At 40.7% G+C, this 18,726-nt stretch overlaps 1 pseudogene; it reads left to right on the top strand.

Annotated features, from left to right (window-relative positions):
- Positions 1 to 413: 413 nt before the first annotated feature.
- Positions 414 to 974, top strand: LOC148017294 (hydroxymethylglutaryl-CoA synthase pseudogene; annotated as a pseudogene).
- Positions 975 to 18,726: the final 17,752 nt, after the last annotated feature.

Raw genomic sequence — 18,726 nt, 5'->3', positions numbered from 1 at the left:
TCCCCTTGCTTATGGAATAACATGGGAAGAGGTTATTAAATATCCTAATCTTATCAGCAAGAGAAAGAGTAGCATGGAAAATTTGGTAAGGAATCCTGGATATGGAGGCCTACTTCCCTACCACCTCGATCTTGCACAATAAACTAGAATCTTTTTTATGGGACTAGCAAAGGAAAATACACAATTGGGCTAGTCAAAATCACATGGCCTTTTGTACAGACATTGAAGATGCATGAGTCTGACAGTTGTAGAATCACTCCTAAGAAAGTAAATAATCTCTCCTAAGTTGGTTAGAAGATTGGAAGTGAGTGGCGAACTGTAACTTACAAGAGCAAGTCAATAAAGACTTGGATTATGCAACTTTTCATAAGGCTATCAATTTGACAAATGCTTGTTGTGGGTATACTACTACAATGATGATTGCATCAATTACGCTTGAGTAGAAGTTTTGTGGAATATATATGGCTCATTTCTATGACTCCTACAAACAAAATTTTGTGAGCGAGTACCCAATTGTTGATGGAAAATTATTCTAGACATGCTATTTGAAGGCATTGAATTTGTGCTGTAGCTGCCTTAGTAACAAATTCAATAAAATGTAGGGAAAATAATTTCTTCTCTTCCATGTTGATTTTATTTTTTGACATGCTCTCTACATTAATCTTGTGCAGAAAAGCTTTGGCCAACTTATAGAGAATGATTTTTTGAGACAAGCTAGTTCCATGGAAAAAGAAAAGGCAACCAGTTTGCAGTTATTCGAGTCTTTATTAGAGGAAGAAAGTTACAAAAATAGTGATTTAGAAAAGATCTTAAAAGACGTAGAAAAGTCATCTTACACATTGAAGGTTGTACTGGATACATTCTTGTTTAAAAAATTTGGGAATATGTACTGTGCATCTCTTTATGTAGGACTTCTATCACTTCTTCACAAAAACAAGCAAACACAAGCAATCTATCATAAATCAACTTATTGAAGCACATGAAGGAGATTTGAGTGATAAGTCAAATCTTTCTTATACATAGCAAAATAAAGTGAATTATCATGAAGAAGGGTTGCATGGCTATTGAAGGTGGTGATCTCCTTTACAAGGATAAAATGGGAAAAAAAAAATAAGCCCTTAAAAAAAGTTTTTTTGAAAAGCATATCATGTTTGATAGAGAGAAAAAAATACATAAAGGAGCTTTTCAAAAGGGTTTTGAAACATTGTAAAAAGCTAAAAAGCCGTATAGAGCTTGTCACTAGCCAAGAGAAACTATATAAGGAGGAAGGATGAATAATTTGGGGGGGGGGGGACCTTCTCTTGTGATCAAGATTTTTTTTTTCCTTGTAAGAGAGGAGGGTCACATAGAAAAAAAAACAAATTGTAGAGACAAATGATTTTTGTAGAGCTTGGTCTATTCAAAGTTTCCAACATTATGGAAGTAACAAGTTATGTGGATTCATGATTTTTGACAAATGAGGTATGATCTTTATTGCTTGGATATCAATTTTTGCTTTGTGTGATTGTATTCAATGGCAACGTGTGAGGCATAATTGATGTTAGTTAACTCATGTTTGAAAAGTAATTCTTGTTGAGTTCCATTGTTTAACGAAGTCATTCAATTTATCAGCACTCCTTTTTTGACGTGTTTCTAGGTTTTGACTAGGGTTTGTCTCAATCATCGCTTGTTAAACATCCTTTTTTGTGCACCCACTAAGGAGTGCCGAAATTGACTTTGTTTTAGTTTGTTATTGACAAATAGTGACTATTTCAAATGGCTAGTTCTTTTCCTAAATTTCATGATACAAAAGGAGGGTCCTCAACAATTTCTCAAAAATTGGAGCTTGGATGCATAATCTAGCAAATTAATAACCCAACTTTGAAACTTCAAACTCTAAAAATACAAATGTTAATTGGTAGTAGAAATTGATTTAAGGATTATGAATGACTACACCATTTATTTAGGGGTATTAGAGATGTCCGAAAGCTATATAGAGGTCGATGCACTTGGAGTGAAAAGCTAGGGCCTTTGAAAGTGGTTAATAGCATGAGGCTTTGTGGTGCTTTCCACCATCATATTTCTTACGTGGGAAATCGACATTTGAGAGAGATAAGATTTAGTAGACTAAAAATGTCGACTTAGTAGTGCTTTGTTACCAGAATAGTAGATTATCCTTTACACTTGTTCCTATTGCAAGTATTGGAGATTGAAACTCGTGGAGAGACTTGCGAGGGTCACATATAGTTAAAGTTCCAAGTAGTTGTAAGATTTTTATCTCAGCCTAAAATTTTTATGAAGTTATGATTCCATGTTTATTTTGGATACCTCATATTTTTTGTCCTTGAGAAATTGTGTACCAATCTTGAATAATTTTGTTGGGTTATTAGTAGTGGTTATATATGTGTAAAGGATTCTAAAGTTTTTCTAACTGGCTGGCTGGTGGTGTTGGAGAGTGAATTTCATATTGTTGTGCTCTTTCGCATCTTGGGAGATGGCCACTCAAATTATTCTCACTAGAATTCAAGTTATCTGAGGTTAAAGCCACTAACCTTTTTCGATGCTCCTTTTCTTTTGCATATTTCAATTGTGACATGGATTATCCTTGATCATCATTCGTGTGACAACATGTACCCAGGCGCATGGGTGTATAATAGCAAAAATCATCTCACAGATGAAATGGTAGTGTACCTCAATATGCTTAGTTCTGTCATGGTAAACTGGGTTTGTTACCAGAAGTACACTACTAAGATTGTCACAATATAAAGTCATTGGGACTTCCACCTACATATCCAAATCAGCCATCAGCTTAAGCAACCATTCAATTTCACGAGCTGCCAAAGCAACACCTCTGCACTCTACCTCGGTACTAGACAATGCAACAGTTGGTTGCTTCTTGCTACTCCATCTAATCATCCCACTTCCAAAGATGAAGGCATAACCACTCATAGACTTGCAATCATATGAGCATCCTTCCCAATCTGCATTAGTGTAACCAATGAGTTTTAGGGCCTTATCCTTCTCATAGAATAGCCCATGATCTGTAGCGGACTTTACATACTACATAATCTGTCTAACAACATCCAAGTGTGGCTTTCTAGGCTTCTACATGAATTGACTTATGAGCTCAACAGCATAACTCAAATCAAGTGTTGTGATGGTCAAGTAGATCAAGCTTCCAACCATCTGTCTGTACATAGTGACATCATCAATTTCAGCTCGAGTGTTTATGTCTAACTTAACATTCTGATCTAGAGGTATATCAAGTGGTTTACATTCAGCCATGCCATATTTTTTCAGCATTTCCATAGCATAGTGTTTTTGCATCATGCATAAACCATTATCTGCCTTAATCACCTCAATACCCAAGAAGAATTTCAGCTCACCTAAATCTTTTATATCAAATTCAGATTTCAGCATACTCATGACATTCTATATTCTAAAGTCATCATCGCATGTGATTATCAGATCATGAACATAAAGAACCAGCACTACCAATCTTTTGTCTGTCTTTTTCATGAACAGACTATGATCAGCCTTGCAAACCATGAAACCCAAACTCTGTAAGTAACTGATAATCCTTGCATGCCATGCTCTAGGAGCCTGTTTCAGCCCATGCAAAGCTTTCTTTAGCTTACAGACATAGTGCGGAAACTTAGGTGTGCATACGCTTCATGCTGATCCATGTAAACATCCTCTTCTTCCAAGTCACCATTGAGGAAAGCATTCTTAACATCCATCTGTTGCAATTTCTAGCCTTTTGCAGTAGCCAATGCAATCACTATTTGTATAATTGCCATCTTGGCAACATGGTTGAAAGCTTCTTTGTAGTCTAGACCATACTGTTGAGCATATCCTGGCAACCAGCTTGGCTTTGTACCTCTTTACATTGCCATCCAACTTGCATTTGATCTTATAAACCCATTTTTCGCCAATGGTCTTTTTCCCATCTCTGGAAATGAAACAAGATCCCAAGTGCTATTTTCAGCCAAGGCAACCATTTCCTCATCCATGGTTGTCCACCAATTCTTATCCATCAATGCTATAGCATAAGTGGCAGGTTCTTTGACCTCCATAACCTTTGCCATACAAGCATAATGCTTTACAGAGTAACCATTGTCGTAGCCTAAATTCATCATGCTAGGTATACCATCAAAAAAAATTTCTTTCCCTTTGTTGTCCATCATGTCATATCTCCCCATCACTGGCACAGTGGTGTCAGTGGGATGATGAACAAGAACTGTGCAGTCTCCCTGTCTATGGAAATATAAGGGATGATACATTCGTAACACTAGGACCTGTCAATGCAGTACTCTGCTGTGAACCAACTGTAGAAGCATGCGCAGAAGGCATGTTAGATGGTACTACTATAGGGATGCATACCAAGTAGCCATCTCATCAAATATAACATGCGTGCTCACAAGTGTCTCCCGAGTAGAGGGATCAAAACATTTATATGCCTTCTTTTCTTGCGCATAACCAATAAAGACACACTTGTGTGCTTTTGGATCCAACTTCCTTCTCTTTTCATAAGGAATATGCACATAAGAAATACAACCAAATACTTTCATGTGACTGACATCAGGTTTATAGCCCTACAACTTCTGAAAGGGTGTCACATCGTGAATGCATGTAGTGCAAGTTCTATTCAAAATGTACATGGCTATCATGATAGTCTCAATCCAATAGTAAAGCGGCATATTCTTCTCACTCATCATAAAATGGGCAGCTTCCATCAATACCCTATTCTTCCATTCAGCTACTCCATTCTGCTGTGGAGTGTAGTTGTATGTAAGCTGCCTACAAATACTATTTTTAGCCCAAAAACTATCAAACTCATGTGATACATATTCCCCACTACTGTCGAATCTCAAACAAGAGATGTAGCAATCAAATTCTTTCTCAACCTACTTCTTGAGCTGCTTAAAAATAGCAAACACCTCATCCTTTTCTTTTAGTATATAAACCCAAGTATAGTGGCTAAAGTCATCTATGAAGGTCACATAGTATTTAGAGCCTCCCATAGATGCATTATGGGCTAGTCCCCCGCACATCAAAATGGACCAACTACAAAGGCCTTATGTTGTTTCATACATGCCTAAAAAAAGGAATTTGTGACTGTTTACCAAATTGATAGGCATCACATACATGGCCAAGATCACTGTAAGTAAACTTCAGTAAGCTAGCAACAAGTTGTATCTTTTCTACATCAATTGCAACCGCCCACTGAATATTTACATGCCCCACTCTCTTATGCCATATTTCTAGGTCTTTGACTCTGCCTGAACCATGAGCAAACATTGTTGATTTCCACTATGCTAAAGTGGTATCTAATGTGAATATCTTACCATGTTTAAGACCATGAGCAATCTATTTGCAACCATTACAAAACTCTTCAATGAATAAACCATGCTTTTTAAAATGGACCTGCAAATTTTGCTCTGTCATTTGACCCATAGACAACAAATTCTTCGTAATGGATGGGACATGCAACACATCATGCAAGTCCTTCTTCTTGCTGTCATGAATCACCAGAGGTACTATGCCTTTGTTCTCAATGCTATGCTACACATTGTCACCTATGCATACATCATATGATTTGATGCTCCTAAATAGATATACCATACATCATCTGCATTTGACTTCTTAGCATCCCTGTTCTGCATGTAAGTCATGGCAAACAACCAATATGTGAAATCATCCTCTATATGGCTGGACGATGCACAATGTCCATGTTGCTTGCCCTTTTGATTTCCCTGCTTCTTCTAGTGGTCCTTGGCAATGTATCTGTACTTGCCACAGTAATGAAAAGATACAATGTGGTTTCCAAGAGCCTCTGCCCCTAGGGTCAGATCTCCCCCTAGCTCTAAAATTGCCACCTCTTCGTGCATTTGAACCCTACTGGGTATTACTACCATGAGACATATTCTCTGGTGGTCCTCTACCATGAGAAAATCCCCTACCATGTCTTCCATGGCCACGTTGATTCGAGTAAAAGACAACATCTTTGCTCTTAAAGCTGCTAGAACCAATAGTCAATTCCAGTTTGACTTCCTCATGAATTAGCAATGCCACAAGCTCATTAAAATCTGGCATTTCAGCCCACATAGATATGGAAGTATCAAAAGATTTATATTTAGGCCCCAAGCCATTTAATGCAACTAAAACCATGTCCTCATCCTCCACCTATGTGCCAATGGACACTAACTAGTATGCAATGGTCTTGATTTCAGCGACATAGTACCTACCCTTTCTCTCCATATTATTGAATTTCCGCTTCAACTATATCTTCCTTGCACTTGTGGTAATTCCATAGTACCTAATGAAGGTATTCCATGCAACCTTTGGAGAGCTGAAATTAATAATCTATATTATCATAGCATTCAAAATGCGTAATGACAGCCAATGTGTAGAACCCTATGTGCTCTTTCCATCCAAGCTCTATGAGCTCTCAACTGATCTGGAATGGGATTCCTATCAGTAGTAGGAAATTTGGGTTCATTCTTTGCTCCTGTTACCAAATCCCAATATCATTTTCCTATCAGGAAGTTCTCCATGCAAAACTTCCAAATGGCATAGTTGTTGATGTCAAGTTTCTCACCCACTATCTGGGTTATGTTATCTGTTATGTCTCTATTTGCCATGTTGTAAACATTGCCTGACTTCCTGCAAACCAAGGTTTCTTAACTCATCAATTTCAGCCTTCCAAATTCAATGACAATTTATAGCAACAACCCTCTATTCAAATTAGAGTATTTCAATTTATAAACATGTCACCCATATCCCAAGTCAAGTGGCAATATATCTAGGTATAACAATCTATTTGTATAGATTGCATTTACTGCATAATCTATATGTAAACACACTAAATGGCAGTGAACAGACAAGCAGCCTGTGAATAGAAACTTATGCATAATTGGCAACGTTTTCTCAGCCAAAGCAAGGGTAATTATGCCTCATCAGCATAGCCCACAGCATCTCGGACAATTGCCACTACATGCAGGTATCCATACATGTCCATCTGGACACATTGCAGTGCATGTACATCATGTATGGAAGTAAATATTCTTTTAGCTAATAAAAGCAATTAATACCCATGCCATTATTGTGGTAAGACTAGGCACATGGCCAATGGATGTTTCCACAGGAAAAGAGCACAACAGGTGCAAAACAGTAACCATCAAAATCAATTCATGAATGAAGAAGATGCTTCCACTATTGACAACAACTCTAACAATTTGTTCAAAAGAAACTTTCATTATATCTTTCCCATAGTGGATCTTGCGTTTTCCCATATTGGATTTTGTTTCCTTAGTGGATTTTCTTTGTAAAACAAAACCCTTGCCAAGGATGTAAAGTTTCAAGCTTTATCTTGACTAGGCTACCTAAGAGCTAGTCTCTCGGGACATGTCATCATGTTGGGGGGGGGGGGGAGCCAAAAAGAGTAGGAACTCATCATTTGAGGGGAGTGTTGAAAGATATGATAAATTATGTATGCTCCAAGAAGAGATGCCCTAAATCTCATAAAACACAATGAGGTAGAATGTCACTACCCAACTACTATAAAGCATTGTACTTAACTATCACTTTCAAAGAGTTGAATGCAATATATCATGATGATTTCTTCTTTCAATTAGGTGTCATTGTCAGTGTCTTACACAAGAATAGTCAGTCCATTGTTTATGTCATCATGAGTCTTGTATTCATCTTCCAACCTTCATAGCTCTTGCCATGCTTTAGATCCGTCTTTCTCACATTTCTATGCTAGCTTATGACCTCCTTAGCAATGTATTGAATAATTCATTTTTCACCCATAGGAGACGTCTCATCAACTATTTCCATTTGAATACCATAAAAGGGTTTGAGTCGACTAATATGGAAGGCATTATGATTCTTAGTGGAGAAGGGAAGTTCTAATCGACATACCAAGTCTCCAATAATATGCTTCAAGATCCTATAGGGCCCATAGAACCTGTGAGCAAGTTTGTTGCTAGAGCCTTCCTTTTTAAAGTATAATATTGAGACTTGGGTACTTTCAAGAGAACTAAATCTCCCTCCTAGAACTCCAAAGGTCACCTATTCTCTCATCAACATACACCTTCATCTAATCTTGAGCTTTTCTAATTTTCATATTACATTATTGAAGAAGGACCTACATTCTTTCCAATCCCTCCTTTCCATGAGGGTTAATCTTCACACAAAATAATTGTTGCTAAGGGTATCTTGTAGCCATATATAGCCTAAAAGGGTGAAACTCCAATGATAGCATGAGTGGAGTTATTATAGGCAAGCTTAGCCAAATATAACCATGAATCCCACACATGCTGTACATCATAACAAAAATGGTGAAGGTAAGTCCAACCACTTACGAATAAGTCCAACCACTTATTAACCCTTTTTGTTTGACCATCAATTTATGAATAATAGGATGTAGAAGGAGCCAATTTAGTTCCCATGAAGCTGAATATCATCTGCCAAAATAAGTTACCCATAAACTTGGTATCTCTAATATGCACAATCACATGTGGTAATCCATGCAACCTAAAGATCTGCTCCATGAATTGACTAACCACTTGTGAAGTAGTGAACTAAGTCTTAGTATGAATGAAATGGACTGCCTTTTTGAGTCTATTCACTACCACATAAATGCTATTTCAAACCAATAATGAAATACATGGTAATATGTGTCCACTTGCCTTCTGAAATAGGAAATTGCTATAACAAAACACCTGGCTTATAAGTACTATCTTTATTCTATTGACAAGGTATACATTTCATAACATAATTCTTAACATCTTTTCACAATCCTTTTTAGTGAAAACTCTTGCTGATTTTATCATAGGTCTTAAACACTCCAAAGTGTCCAATTGTGGGCGAAGAATGTAATTCCTCAATAATTTTCAACGTAAAAGAAGAAGTAAAGGAATAACAATCTTGCCATTTAGCCATATGAGGCCATTTTTAAACTAATAATGGGAGTTTTCCTCCATAAGACCTTGCTCTAATTTTTGAAGTTCATGGATGAGCTCATCATCCAGAAGATAGGCTTTCTATAATTCATCAATCTAGTCACATCTTGTAACTCTATCATCATAGCTGAAACCCAACATGCCCACATTCTAGAGAGAGAATTGACTACCAGATTGTCTTTGCCCCTTGTATGAGTGATGTCAAAATCATAATTTTGCAAGGTAGCTACCCACCTACATTGCTTAAGGGTAATATTTGACTAAGTAAGGAAGTACTTTAGGAGCCTGTGATCACTGTGAGCTTTAAACTAGTTGGTCATAAAATTAATAGTGTCATTTTTTTATTGCATGTAAAATAGTCAATATCTCTTGGTCGTAGACATTCATAGCCATCCCTTTATATGTAAGCTTATGTCTTTGAAAGGAATTAACTCCATGCTCATGTAGCAAAATAGCCCCTATGCTACGGCTAGTGGCATCATACTGTATGGTAAACTCTCTAGAGAGTAATTTGAGTATACTAGAATAGGAGCAAAAGTAAGTAATTTCTTTAACTAGTTGAAGCTACTGTTTGCAAGTGCTTCCCAAAAGAAAGCTTCCTTTTTCAACCTAATAGTCAAAGGAGCTATTACAGGTGCATAATGCTTAATGAATTTGTAGTAGAATGATGATAGACCAATAAATCTTGGAAGGGAGGTAGTGGTGGTAGGTGTTGAACAATCTCCAATGCACTGCACCTTCTTAAGGTTAGCCTATATCCCTAGTTCACTGACAATATAACCCAAGTACTCCACTTCACTCTACATGAAAGAGCATTTCTTATCCTTAGCAAATAGTCTGTGATGTAATCCATCAATCTAGTCACCATGTAACTCAATCATAGCTGAAACTCAATAAGCCCACATTCTACATAGAGAATCAGCTACGGCATTGTCTTTGCCCCTTGTACGAGTAATGTCAAAATCTTAATTTTGTAAGATAGCTATCCACCTACATTGCTTAAGGGTAAGATTTGACTAAGTAAGGAAGTACTTTAGGACCCTATAATCACTTTGAACTCTAAATGGGTTGCCATACAAATAATGGTGCCATTTGTTTATTGCATGTAAAATAGACAACATCTCTTGGTTAGATACATTCACAGTCATCTCTTTATTTGTAAGCTTACAGATTTCAAAGGCAATAACTCCATGCTCATGTAGAAAAATAGCCCTTATACCACGGCCGCTGGCATCACACTACTATATGGTAAACACTCTAGAGAAATTCGGGTATACTAGAATAAAAGCATAATTAAGTAATTCCTTTAACTCATTTTTGAAGTTATTATCTTCTAGTGCATCCCAAAATAAAGCTTCCTTTTTCAACCTAACAATCAAAGGAGCTACTACAATTGCATAATGCTTAATGAATCTGGGGGGTAGAATGACTATAGACCAAGAAATCCTCAAAGGGAGGTAGTGGTGCTAGGGGTTGGCCAATCTCCAACACACTGCATCTTCTTAGGGTTAGCATGCATCCCTAGTTCACTGACAATATAACCCAAGTACTCCACTTCAATTTGCATGAAAGAGCATTTCTTCTCATTAGCAAATAGTTTGTGATGTAATTCATCAATCCAGTTACCATGTAACTCAATCATAGTTGAAACCCAATATGCCCACATTCTAGAGAGAGAATCAGCTACCACATTGTCTTTGCCCCTTATATGAGTAATGTCACAATCTTAATTTTGCAAGGTATCTATCCACTTGCAACACTTAAGGGTAATATTTGAGTAACTAAGGAAGTACTTTAGGACCCTGTAATCACTTTGAGCTCTACACTAGCTACCATACAAATAATGGTGGCATTTCTTTATTGCATGTAAAATATCCAACATCTCTTGGTCATAGACATTCATACCCATCTCTTTATCTGTAAGATTACGACTTTCAAAGGTAATAAGTCCATGCTCTTGTAGCAAAATAGCCCCTATGCCACGGCCACTCGCATCACACGGTATGGTAAACTCTCTAGAGAAATATGGGTATACTAGAATAAGAGCAAAAGGAAGTAATTCCTTTAACTAGTTGAAACTATTGTTTACAAGTGTATCCCAAAAGAAAGATTCCTTCTTCAACCTGATAGTCAAAGGAGTTGCTACAGCTACATAATGCTTAATGAATCTGTGGTAGAATGACGATAGACCAAGAAATCCTCAAAGGGAGGTAGTGATGGTAGATGTATCCCTGATTTAATGACAACATGACCCAAGTACTCCACTACAATCTACATGAAAGAGCATTTCTTCTCCTTATTAGCAAAGATTCTGTGATGTAATTCATCAATCCAGTCACCATGTAACTCACTCATAGCTGAAACATGACATGTCCGCATTCTAGAGAGAGAATCAGCTACCATATTAACTTTGTCCCTTGTATGAGTGATGTCAAAATCATAATTTTGTAAGGTAGCTATCCACTTGCGCTACTTAGAGATAAGATTTGACTAAGTAAGGAAGTACTTTAGGACCCTGTAATCACTTTGAACTCTAAACGGACTGCCATAAAAATAATAGTGTCATTTCTTTATTGCATGTAAAAGAGCCAACATCTCTTGGTCATAGATATTTATAGCCATTTCTTTATCTGTAATCTTACGACTTTGAAAGGTAATAACTCCATGCTCATATAGTAAAACAACCCTTATGCTAGGGCCACTACCATCACACTATGTGGTAAACTCTCTAGAGAAATCCGAGCATACTAGAATAGGAACAAAAGTAAGTAATTCCTTTAACTGTTTGAAGCTAATATCTACAAGTGCATCCAGAGGGGGGAGAGAAACAAAGAGAGATGGAGGGAAGAGGAATAAAAATGTGAAGAAAGAAGGGGAAAGAGAGAGATAAAGAGAGGGAGAGGGAAGAGAAACAAAGAGAGAGGATAAAAAATAAAGATGTGAAAGGAGAGAGAGTAGAGAGTGGGAGGAAGGGAGAGAAAAAAATAGATTGTGTAGAAACAAAGAGGGAGAGACAGAGATGGAAATAAAGAGAGGGGAATAGAGAGAGAAGAAGAGAAACAAAGAACAAGGAGAGAAGAGAAAGAATGAGAGAGGGGGAGAGAAACAAAAAGAAAGGGATGGGGTTAGAGAAACAAAGAGATAGACCGAGAGGGAGGAGAGAAATAAAGATGTAGAGGGAGAGAAAGCGAGAGGGGGAGGGGAAGGGAAGGAGAGGGAGGATTTGAGAGAGTGATGTTTTAAGATAGAGAAGTGTATTGTCTTCCAGGATATAGAGAAAATTGACAACAATGAGAGCCATGAAATTTGAGATTGAGAGGCATATCCCAATCATCATGTCCCATATTCATGCACTCAATGTAAGCTTGCAATTCGACAAAAACATCGCTAATTGTTTATAAACTAGAAGCGACACTTTGGTAAGTTTCAATTGAAAATCATCGATCAAGTGGTCTTGGACTTTGAGTTAACGATGAGCAAAGTGTATATCACTCATGCTTTGTTATCAAACTCTAGTTCATAACGGACTGTAAGAAGAGTTCATGGATGTAGAATGGACAAAGCACCCAAGCCGATAAACTCATTAGAGAGCACTCCACTAACTACGCCCTCAATACTAGAAGACATTGGGGACACTACAAGGGACTGGGGCAATAGCGACGCCGATTAGCAACGGCGTTTATCGGCGTCGCTATTGGCGTCGCTATATGCGTCGCTATTAGCGACGCAAATAGCGACGCATATAGCGACGCCACAGGGAAAAAAAGCGTGGCCGAAACCAGAGCGCCGTTTTCATTTTGTTTTCTTCGCCTTTTGAGAGCGAGAGCGAGGGAGAGAGCCAAGGCTTTGTGAAAGAAGAGGAGGAAGAGACTTGTTGCCGCCGCCGCCGCCACCGCCACCGCCACCGTCATTGTTCGCGAAGGAGAGGAGGAGCCCTCGTTGCAAAGAGAAGCCGCCCACGCTCGCCATATCTCATTGGTGAGTCTCCCTCTCTCTTTCTTTTACTTGTTAAAGGTTTAAATCGTTCTCTTTTGTTTATTTAGGATAGGAAAAGAAAGAGAAGGAGAGGGAGAGGGAGAGAGAGGGAGAGAAAGAGAGGGAGAGGGAGAGAAAGAGAGTGAGAGTGCATTCTCTCTCTCTCTCTCTCCCTTTTGCTTGTTTAATGTTTAAATTACTTTCTTCTTTGCTTGTTTAGGAGAGGAAACAAGAGAGTAAGAGAGAAAGAGAGGGAGAGGGAGAGGGAAAGGGAAAGAAAGAGAAAGAGAAATAGAGGGAGAGGGAGAGGGAGGGGGAGGAAATAGGAGAGGGAGAGAAAGAAAAAGAGAGGGAGAAGGAGGGAGAGTGCATTCTCTCTCTCCCTCCCTCTCCCTTTTGCTTGTTTAATGTTTGAATCACTTTATTTTTTTCTTGTTTAGGAGAGGAAATGAGAGAGAAAGAGAGTGAGAGGGATAGGAAGGGGAAGGAAATGAGAGAGGGATAGAAAGAGAAAGAGAGGGAGAGTGCATTGTATCTCTCCCTCTCCCTTTTGCTTGGAGGATGTTTAAATCACTTTATTTTTTGCTTGTTTAGGAAATGAGAGAGAAAGAGAGATAGAGAGGGAGAGGGAGAAAAAGAGAGGGAGAGGGAGAGGGAGAGGGAGAGGGAGGGGGAGGGGAAGGAAATGAGAGAGGGAGAGAAAGAGGGAGGGGGAGGGAGAGGGAGCGAGGGAGCGAGGGAGAGGGAGAGGGAGAAAGAGGGAGAAAGAGGGAGAGGGAGGAGGAGGGAGGAAATGAGAGAGGGAGAGAAAGAGAACGAAAGGGTGAGGGAGAGGGTGAGAGAAAGAGAGGGAGAGGGTGAGGGAGAGGGAGAGGGAGAGGGAAGGGAATGAAATTTAAGATAATATACGTATCGATAATGGTATGCAATGTGCTTTGCATACGGCCACGTACTTCATCAAAATTAACCCAAAATTATTGTTATAGAAGTGGAGATCCCTTAAATTGAGTATAGGATAATTTGTCTCAGGTCTTATGACTATGAGTAGAATTGATTGAAATAAATTTTATTACTATAGTTGTAAAATTTCATAGATGGCGCGCATTAATTTTAAAATGGATTACTTATACTCAAAGCCGAGATATAACAAAAAATTATCTACCGGGACAAACAAATCGTTGAGCATGATACAAGGCCGAGATATAACATCGGAAAATCTCTCGACTACTATATACAATGCAAGGTTTATGGTCAACTTGCAAGTTGACGTACATCTCCAAAAAGCTATCCATTTAAGCCTCGTTTGCTGTAATGTAGATAAGATGGCAAACGAAGAAGGTCCTATTGTTCAAGACCGCGAGTCGTATCTTAATCAGCGTGTCCCATGTCCTTGCTCTCAATGCAAGTTGGCAATTAGACGAAAACGCCGATTGTCTATAGAACACGTACGACGATTTGGCGAGTTTCAACCTGAGATTATTGATCAGGCGATTGCAGATTTTCAGCAAACGGTATTTTCAAGTTAGCATTTTTCATGCATTGTACTCTCAAGCTAATTGAAAACCATACACAATAAGATTGGGTCTTGTTGGCAAATTTTGTGTCCAGGGGGGTGATGTCTCGACCCAAGGGGGAGTGCACCCTTTGCGGCCAATTAGAAGAGTTCGTGGACGTGAGATGGATGGATGGCAGGAGCCAATAGACCACTCGCAAGGCCCATCTATATCGTCAATGCCAGAGGAGACAGACAACCTTCCCGACTTGCCTACAATCTTGGAGCCTGAGATGGAGGCAATGATCGATGCATTGATTCCCATGGATGTTGAGACATCTGACCCGCTTAGAGAGGAAGCATCCATACCATTATATGATGGGTGCCGAGTATCTCGGTTGAAGACATTGCTTGCACTCTTAAGTGTGCAAGCGAAATACGGTTGGAGCGATACGAGTGTGACTGAGTTATTCAGGTACCTTGCATACAGACTTCATTGTTTTTTTTTTAAACAGTATTATTGTAAATATGGATGGATTTTTCAAGGTGTTTTATGATGTTTTCAGGTTATTGAAATATCATATATTGCCACCTGCAAACACCATGCCTGAGTCTCGTGATGATGCACGACATGTTTTACGGAAGCTTGGCATGGACTACAATAACATCCATGCATGTATCAACGACTGCATATTGTTTCGAGATGAATACGAGACTATGGAGACATGTCCAAAGTGTGGTGCTCACAGGTATTGACAGGACTTGCAAGGGCAGACCATCCCTCAAAAAGTCCTCAGACACTTTCCGCTCATCCCCCGCATAAACCACATGTTTCGCACGTCTGCCATGGCAAGCTTGACAATGTGGCATGTGCAGAATAGGTCTACGGATGGAGTGCAACGAATATCAGCAGATTCGCGCGCATGGAGCCACATTGACTCTACCTTCCCAGGCTTTGCGCGAGAGCCAAGGAATCTTCGGCTCGGTCTCGCCATGGATGGTGTGAACCCATTCGGTCTGCGCTCGACTTCTTACAGTGTGTGGCCTATAGTGCTTGTCAACTACAACATTCCTCCATGGCTTTCTATGAAGAAAGGACATCTCATCCTTAGCTTGCTCGTCCCGGGCCGCTACAAAGTAAAAAATATGGACGTGTATCTTCGTCCATTAGTCGATGAGCTTAAGATTTTGTGGGAGGAGGGGGTCACGGTGCAAGATATGAGCAGGCGCGATGGTCGGCGGTCAGCCAACATTCGAGCCATTCTCATGTGGACGATGCATGACTTTCCGGGATTGGGAGAGTGCTCAGGTGAGCAGACCTTTGTTCACGCCGGTAATATCTATATTTTATTTCATTCAATCAAGTATTCACTAGGTCATAAGATATGTCAGGTTTGTGAACAGAATGGATTTTAATAAGCGTGGACATTTTGAAATTTGAAAAGTGACCATTATTCTTAATGCTTTCTCATTTGTGGCAGTTTGTCCTACCGATCGCGATCGCGGGATGCCTAACTCCAGAAATTCGCGGGGCCATTTACAAGCTGTCGACTTTGGTGCAATGGATCTCACAGAAAGAGATTAAGACGTCCTCTATTGAATCCGCAAGGCGGGGAGCAGTTGAGACGGTCTGTCTCTTTGAGAAATACCTGCCCACTAGCATGCTCACGATACAAGTTCACCTTCTTGTGCATCTTGTGGACGAAGTGGAGATTGCCGGACCTGTCCATACGCGATGGATGTTCTTCGTGGAGCGCTTCATGAAAATCCTGAAAGGCTTTGTGCGACAACGAGCTCGTCCGGAAGGTAGCATGGCGGAGGGTTGGTTGGTGTCAGAGGCATTAGTGCATATCTCACAATGGCTACCAACGGTGGAACCAGACAATGAAATGCTATGGACGCTCAAGGACGATGACAGGCTGACTGGAGATGTGGTGGTTGGAAATGGGGTAGAAAAAAGAATGGATGCCTCAATGGAAGAGAAAGTGAATCGCTTTTGTATGTTGCACCATGCCTCCATGGAGACGTGGCTCGCCAAGTACCAGATTGCAAGGCAAGATCGAGAGGAAGCGCGAGCTGAATTCCGACGCAGTACGCGTCACCGACCGATTCGATATCCCGAAGGCATGGAGGAGATGCCGCGGTTTATGTCAACACGATGGTTGCATGGAGCCTTGATCGCAGCATCCAGCGAAGGGGCAGAGGTCTCAATGAAGGAGTGGGAGTTCTCGAGGGGATGTAGTCCAAAGGTAATGAGGGGTTTAGAATGTGTCGTATCTGAATTTGTTTGCTACATCTAATTTGAGTGTTTCAATGTGCAGTACAAAATATATAGTGCAGCGTGGTCGCGCGGACGGCATTTTCGGGTGGAGCGTATTGACAAAATGCGCTCCACAATGGACTGTGGTGTCATGGCAAGGTTTGAGCAAGAGAGCCGGCGACGAGCAACGGATCCGAACACGGTTGTGGATGAGATGGAGTATTTTGGGAATTTGCAAAGTATTATTACGGTGGATTACCGTAGCTTCTCCATGATAATATTCGATGTGCAGTGGTTCAAAGTGGTACTTGGAGGAGCTGGCGCAACGGTTCGACGAGGTCCATCTGGATTTCTCGAAATAGATTCCGAAAAAAAATGGATGGATTTGCGCGACACCTTTGTGTTGCCGGCACATTGTGAACAGGTAATCTTCTAGTCATTTGCTTGCTAATTGTAATACGACATGCTTTATGTCACAATGGTTTGAAGACGGTTTGTAAGTGTTTGTGAACAGGTAATCTTCTATCCAAATCCCCGACAACCTCGATGGTGGTATGTTATACCTTCAACTCCTAGAGGTGCAAGAGTATACGATCAAAGCGATGTTCCAGGCATAGATGAAGAATATATGCAAATAGAGGGATCGAAATTACAAGGGGTGGAGGCCACCGCAAGCTTGGAGCCCGCATCGGCTAACAATGATGGAAATACAGAAGTCGTAGAATTTTTTGAGAATGAGGCAGACTCGTTCTTTTGTGGTGACATGTCTATCGACCTTCCAGTGTATGCAGAGTTATGTCAGGAGATTAACATGGGACCATAGAATACTTCATTCTTGGAGAATTGTATTACTCAATTCGTTGTTTAGATCTTCCATAAAGGTAGATAAGATATGCATTTTAAGATGGATTTTTCAAAAATGATTTATATTAATGCGCTTTGTATAGTTTCAATTGATTATTCTAACATTATTTTTTATCTCTGCAGGTATCTTTATTTTCAGGATGAGTCGAGGGATGAGCGATGAGGAGTTTCAGGAGATGATGGCACGTATGTCTCCAGATCAGCTCGCGAGATTCAGAGAGATAGCAGATCAGGAGCTGTCTCGTTCTTCGTCAGGGCGCTCTGCTAGATCAGCTTCAGTGCGATCAGATGCTTCAGCTTCGAGCAGACGATCTCGACGCTCGCGACTTGGGCCAGAGGGAGGGACTGCGACTGCAGGAGGATCAGGGGGGTGCTGCTGTGGAGACACGGACGCGGTGTCTCCGTCTCGTCGTTCAGCTAGAGCTCGGTCACCTCCAGGATTTGTCACACCTGTGGGGACGTCCACTCCAGTTACTCCGGCTTTTGCGCAGCCGTCGGCAGATGTCACGCCTTTTGGTGGCACTCCTTTTGGTGGCACCCCCTCTGGTGGCACTCCTTTTGGTGGCACCCCCTCTGGTGGCACTCCTTTTGGTGGCATCCCCTCTGGTGGCACCCCTTTCAGTGGCACTCCGGGAGAGGGTACCCCCGTCGGTACACCGGATGTTCAGGGGTCTCCTGGATATGCCCAGGAGCGTGGACGGAGATGGGAGAGGGCCCATACGAGGCACACTCCTAGGGATTATGGATACCTAGTGGATGGCAGGTCAGGAGCTATCATCATGAATGATGAGGGGAGGAGGGTGATAGCTCGCATGAGGGAGTTGTGCCAACAAGTTTTTCGGCACAACGTCCTGGATCATTGGAGGAACATACCGGAGGGGAGCAAGGAGTACATAGTAGCATCCTTGCATGAGGAGTTCCCGGTGCCAGCCGCAGTGGATAGATTCTCTACGGGCTGGATGATGGATTGCATGCGTGCATACATGTCACATAGACGATCCGACGCACGCAAGGCAATCAAGAGTGGGGCTCCAAAGCCCGAGTGGTTAGATGCAGAGGACTGGCGCCGACTGAGGGAGGAGGCTACAAATTCGCCAGGACGTTGGAGTCAGCAGCGGGAGGCGGCGAGGGCACGAATCGAGGCCGGATCGGTACATCATCTTGGGAGTGGCGGCCACAGGACATAT

Source organism: Lygodium microphyllum, chromosome 22 (assembly GCF_053477565.2).
Source record: "Lygodium microphyllum isolate KBCC chromosome 22, Lygodium_microphyllum_v1.1.10, whole genome shotgun sequence".
Classification (NCBI taxonomy): domain Eukaryota; kingdom Viridiplantae; phylum Streptophyta; class Polypodiopsida; order Schizaeales; family Lygodiaceae; genus Lygodium; species Lygodium microphyllum.
Note: the sequence above shows the minus strand (reverse complement) of the source record. Positions and strands in the feature narration are given on the sequence as shown.